This window comes from Sciurus carolinensis, chromosome 12, assembly GCF_902686445.1.
Source record: "Sciurus carolinensis chromosome 12, mSciCar1.2, whole genome shotgun sequence".
Classification (NCBI taxonomy): Eukaryota; Metazoa; Chordata; class Mammalia; order Rodentia; family Sciuridae; genus Sciurus; species Sciurus carolinensis.
In genome coordinates, this window is record NC_062224.1 from 61,445,576 (window position 1) to 61,451,575 (window position 6,000).

The following is a 6,000-nucleotide window of genomic DNA, read 5'->3' on the forward strand; positions in this document are numbered from 1 at the left end:
GAATTCCCAACCCTGTTGAACCAAGGCAAGACTAATTACTATAGTTAGCTGACTGTACAATTAGAAGTGATTAAGCACATTACAGAAGAAGCTCAGCTCCCACAACTGGAAACATACCAGCTGAGCCCATTAGCAAGACCTGGGTTTCTCTCCCAGTTTATTTACCCTGTGCATGGAGCATGCATCTGCCTTCTCAGGAAGCTATTGCTTTTCTCTTTCAGAATAATTTATTTTCAGGCTGGGGATATAGCTCAGTTGGTAGAGTGTTTGCCTTGCCTTACATGCACAAGGCCCTGGGTTCAATCCCCAGCACCGCCACCAAAAAAAAAAAAAAAAAAAAGGAATTTCTTTTCAACATGATGTAGCCTAAGGACATTAGCCACATGTGTCATAATCATTGGTTTAATGTTCCTATGTTTACATTGAGATATAATTTACATACAGTAAAATGCACAGATCTTAAGTCTACAATTCATACATTTTTATAATTGAAAATATCACACAACCAACACCAGTTGGTCAGTAGTTGGGCTGGTGATGTAGCACAGTGGCAGAGCACTTGCATTTATGAGGCCTTGGGTTCTATCCCCAGCATGGGGGATGGAGGAAAGAACAATTTTATGCCACCAAAAAAGTTCCTTTATGGCAGTCTTTTGGAGCACCATCTGCTCACTGCAGGCAACTGTTCTGATTCTATGTTGATTGTGTTAAGGGAAAATAACTGGTTATATGACATGAATTACGAAGTAGCAAGTGAATTGAAAAGAGCCTATGATTCATTCTCACATCTTTCAATTCTACAGGGTGTGAGGGAAGCCATCCCAGTTGTTGGATACATGTTTCACTTTGTTCTCCTTCAGACAGTCATGGGATACTTTTTAAAAAAGTATGCTTTAACATAAGTTTGCTTTAACATAAGTTTTAGAGTAATTTCTAGATTTGGGCCTAAAATTTTCAAGCTAGAAAAGGAGTAGACATTCTTGAGGCTGGAAACCTTGAGCTGAGCCCACTTCTGTGTCCATCTCTTGCATACTTTTTTTTGTGATATTCAAAGCCAAGTTTACAAGAGCAAAGTTGGCACGACATTTTAGGAAAGAGAGCTGCTATGTGTGTAAAACAGAGTGAGACTTGGCCAGAGCCTTCTGTAGGCAAGAAAACCCTTCAAGCAGAGTTAGAGTGACTGCAAGGAAAAGAACTTCAACATATATGTGAGGATGAACCAAGGACACAGATTTTGCCAATATCCAAGGAGGTTAAACGTCAATGTGAACTTGTAATAAAAGAGCGCAGGAGGACTGGCTCCCTTGGGTGAAGTAAGCGATTCTGGAAGAGATTAAGAGGCATGAACCTATGAGTTCAAGAGCAGAATGTAACTCTGGTTGAACTTGGGGTTTTCTTTTCTTTCTCTGAGCCAATGAGAAAGGCATCAGACAGCTCCTGGCATAGTAAGGCATTTTGAATAGGTGCTCTCACCTATTCAAGTGTGTGTGAAGGGCCAGGAAAGGGTAAAAAGGGAAAAGTCTACAGCAGGGAAGGTGGGTTGTTGTATTGTTCATGGAAGGGGCTCTCCTTGTCTCCTAGTGCTGTGGATCCCAGGAAAAGATAGAAGATAGAAGTCCTACATCCAAACTACCTGTTACCCAGATGGCTAGTGAGTGACTCAGTGGATGGGGGAACTGGGAATTTATTTGAAGAGCAGAATTCTGAGATGAGGACTCTGAACCACCACTAATGAGGAACACATTTGACACAAGTAGAATTATCCTGCCTGAGGAGTCACAGAGATCTGGGGATTTGTGTCAGTCCCTAGACTGACAGGACCAATGGCCTCTGCTTCAAGTGAAAGTCAGACTGATCCCATTCTGTACTTTGGACTGTGTACAATTTGGATCTGGGAACAATTAAGGGGTGCAGGAGCCCCATGAAGGAACATACTGAGCTTTCTGCTAATGGCAAATGGAGGCCTACGCCAGTTTTTATGGGGAAAAATAAAGACTCCATCACCTTGCACCCTGACTTGGTTCATTCTAGCTACTTGGGTATCATATACACCCTGAGATTTCTTCCCTCAGTGACAACTTCTAGAACTTGTGTTTCCACTAACCTGGGATGCCACCTTCCTCCAATTCTCCCTTGGTTTTGTTTCTTTTGGTACTGGGGATTGACCCAGGGGCAATTTACCACTGAACTACATCCTCAACCCTCCCCTTTTTAAATACCTTTATTTATTTTTTATGTGGTGCTGAGAATCAAACCTAGTGCTTCACACATGCTAGGCAGGCGTTCTACCACTGAGCCACAACCCCAGCCCCATCAGCCCTTTTTTGTTTTGTTTTGTTTTGTTTTGTTTTGGTTCCCAATTTTTATTCAAGAACTCATACAAAATATTCCTGATGAAAGAATTTTAATCCTCATCTTCTTCCTCCTCTTCATCCTGGTTAATCTGGAAGTAACATAATTTGTAACTCTCTTTGCTGTCAGTGACTATGAGCAACCAGTCACGTAGATTATTCTTTTTCAAATACTTTTTGGTGAGATATTTCAAATACCTTTTGGAAAAAGGCACCTCAGATGTTACAGTGATCTTGCTTTTGCTCCTTTCAATGGCCACAACCCCTCCACTAAGATTCCCAGCTTTTCCATTCACTTTGATTCTCTCTTGGAGAAACTGCTCAAAATTGGCAGCGTCCATGATTCCATCTTCTACAGGGTAGGTGCAACCAAGGGTGAACTTCAGAACCTGCTTCTTTTTTTTTTTTGCTCCCCTTCACCACAAGCTTTTTCATGGGTGCCATGGTGGCAGCAGAGGCAGAAAGGGTAGCCCTTATTTAATTATTTTGAGACAGGATCTCACTACCTTGCCTCCAACTTGGCAATCCTCCTGTCTCAGCCTCCCAGTTACTGGAATTACAGGCCTGCATCACCAGGTCTGGCCCCAGCCCTTTTTCTTTTCTTTTCTTTTCTTTTTTCCAGACAGGGTCTAAGTTGCTGAGAATGGCCTCAAACTTGCAATCCTCCTGTCTCAGTCTCCCTAGTCCCTGATAGTACAGGTATGTGCCACTGAACACAGCTTTCCAATTTTCCCTTGGTTTCCTGCCTCTGGGGTGTTACTCCTTCTACTCCCTTGCCTCCTGTGCCCTGCCTTCTCACCTGCAATCATTAAAATCCCACTCATTCTTTGAGAGATAATTCCAATATTACTTACTATATCATGCCTCTCTGATCACCTCAACCAGAAGCAATCTGTCTTTAGTTTTATAAGACTTTGTTTTAGCATTTGCATGCCTTTTCCACATTATACCTAATAGTGTATTGCAGTTGTCAACTTGTCTTTTACATCTAACATATGGCAAACTACATGTCTTTATATCTCCCAAAGTACCTTATACTTAGAAAGTAACTCTTAAAACACAATTTTCAAAACAACTGTAAGCATTGTGAATGTCCAATACCTCTTTTCCTCCTTCCCATTGTGTAGGTACCATCAGTTTGAATGGTAGCTACACAAATGTTCCCCAACCAGGGTATAAACCAATTTTAACCTCTTGCCAGAGAGAAAGGTGTTTGAGCCTGAGACAGTCAGTACATGACACCCCCACAGTGATTAGTCCTGGGATGGTCTGATCAGAATGAGCTCAGGATTTCTGTGTAATGGTTACAGGAAGCAATAGCTTCTCTCTCCCTAGACTCATTGTAGCCCAAGTTGCTGTTCACAGCCATATAGCAATCTCTCCCACAAAAGAGTACAGGCAGAGAGAATCACAAAGAGAATAGAGCTGGAGCCCTGATTAAAACATATGAGAAGCCTTCCCTAACACTTAAGTGTTAGGGAACCAATAAAGCCTCTTTGTGTTTTCTCTTACTGACAAACACATTCTAACCAGTGCATTGGAAATTATATTAGTCAGTTTTGGAGACCAAAAGTCTGAGATCTAGTGGCCCCATTGGTTTGTTCTCTGGTGAAGGCCTAATGGCAGCAGTGCATGTGGGAAAAAGAGATCACATTGAAACAGGAAGATGAGGAGCAAGGGGTTGGGCTTATAAGAGTCCAGAGGTCCCAGGAGAGCTGTCTTAATATCTTTTGAGGACAGCTCCCCTAATGACCTAAGGACCTCCCATTAGACCCCTCCTCTTAAAGGTCCCACCAGCTCTCAGCACTGCCACAGTAGAGACCAAGCTCCCAACATACAAATCCTAGGGAACACACTCAAACTACATCTAAACCATAGCAGGAAGGCAGTATTTTGGTGAGTGTTGTGGGTTCATATGTTGTATGTATGTGCATGCACCCACATACACACATTCACAAGACCTGAGTCCTCTTAGAGAAGAAGAGCACACACCTTCAATTCCTGGGAGGGTTGTAACTTCTGCTTTTACAAAATTGCACACTTAAAAGCTTTTGGTAAAAATTGCCAAGACAAGGAACTGATGTCATTTTTTTTTTTTTTTTTCAGTGCCGGGGATTGAACCCAGAGTCTCCCATGAATTAGGCAAGTGTTCTACCATGAGTTGTAGCTCTAAACCTCTTTTGATAATTTTTCATTGATTTTTGTGTTAAAAATGATTTTGTGATTTTAACTTGAATTCTTAAGGGTATCTCAGACTGTGCAAGTGATAATATATTGTAAATACTTTTTCCTTTTAAAAAGTGTTAGATTGTTGAGAGGAGTGGGGAGAGAGGGAAAGAGAAGGCACTGGGAACTGAAATAGAGCAAATAAAATTCCATGCATGTATGATTATGTCAAAATGAACCCAATGATTATGTATAACTATAATGCACTAATAAAACCATTTTAAAAATTAATATGTTGTGACCCATGTTAGTATTTAAAGAAATAAAATCAACATTTACCTTAATATGAAGTTTATATTTTCAACATTTTCCTTCAGAGGTGAAATGGGGTTCTAATAATTGGAAGGTGATACTGACTTTTCCTGGCTCTGTTCCATGCCTTGACCTTATTTTCAACTTTGGCTTAGGATTTTGAAACCTGTTTGTTCACTTGTTTTCTTGGCAAGCACTCCTGACTCCTTTCTCCAGGGATCTCACTCCTTATGATTTGGGACCATGTCTTGTACCTCTTTCATAACCCAGGTTCTCCCCAAGTCTCATGGAGTTCAGAGTTTCCCAAAAGCTGGTGAACAGCTCATGGAAATTTCCATAGCAGTTGCTCATCTCCAGCCCCTCTCCCTGCCACCAGGGACCTAGCCTGAAAGTCCTACCAGCCCAAGGACACTAAGCCTGGCTCTGGGTCAGCCTCTGGGTCTATTTATGGCTTTTTATCTCAGGGTTTGCCTGGCACTTTGCACTCAGGAAACCTCCTCCTGTCCTCATCAGTCAACATACAAACATGCGTCCTTATCTGAACAAGAGGAGAACAGTGGGTCAGATCAACAAACACTTCCACATGGCTGCCTGGTTGTCCCCATGTCTCTCTACCTTTGGTTCATTCTTTTAATCTGGAGCCTAAATATTTGATAGGAACAAAGAAAATCTTTTGATATCAGATAATATATCTTTAGGACAACAGATATAGTTATTAATAAATTTCTTTCTTATGTGCTTCCTCTTACTAGGGAAAATCTGTCTATAAGATGTCTTCCTTTCTTCTCAATCTGTCTTCCTTCTACATATATTCCCCTGAGCTCAGTCCATTGATAAAAGTAATTACTGATAAACCTCAAGACCCCTGTGGAAGTTGCTCAGTTTAGAGCTAAATTTTTGAGGGACCAGGAGTTTCTGATGCACTGTTTTCTCTCCCTGGGACATAGGAGTAGGAGCCAAAGAACATGAGAACAGAGCAGAACCTGGCCATTACAGCAGTCCCTTAGGTACATTAATCTCTTTGGTCCTTTCCATTTTAAGGGACCACAAACCTGACCCACCTACTTAGTTCCTAATTTTATTTTATGATATTATCTGTACTATTATTTTACCAATGGCTATGTGTTTGTAGCTCAGGTATCAGCTGGAGTCTTTCTGGATAAAGTTGTTT

At 41.3% G+C, this 6,000-nt stretch overlaps 1 protein-coding gene and 1 pseudogene across 1 annotated transcript in view; both read right to left on the minus strand.

The window, feature by feature from the left end:
* Coq8a (coenzyme Q8A) overlaps nucleotides 1-4,881 on the minus strand; it is a 57,984-nt gene extending 53,103 nt beyond the window's left edge. The window contains exon 1 of the mRNA XM_047520160.1: nucleotides 4,857-4,881. The gene's annotated coding sequence lies outside the window, so the exon portion shown is untranslated. The remainder of the gene's footprint in view (nucleotides 1-4,856) is intronic.
* Nucleotides 2,405-2,795, minus strand: LOC124961522 (60S ribosomal protein L22-like; annotated as a pseudogene).
* Nucleotides 4,882-6,000: the final 1,119 nt, after the last annotated feature.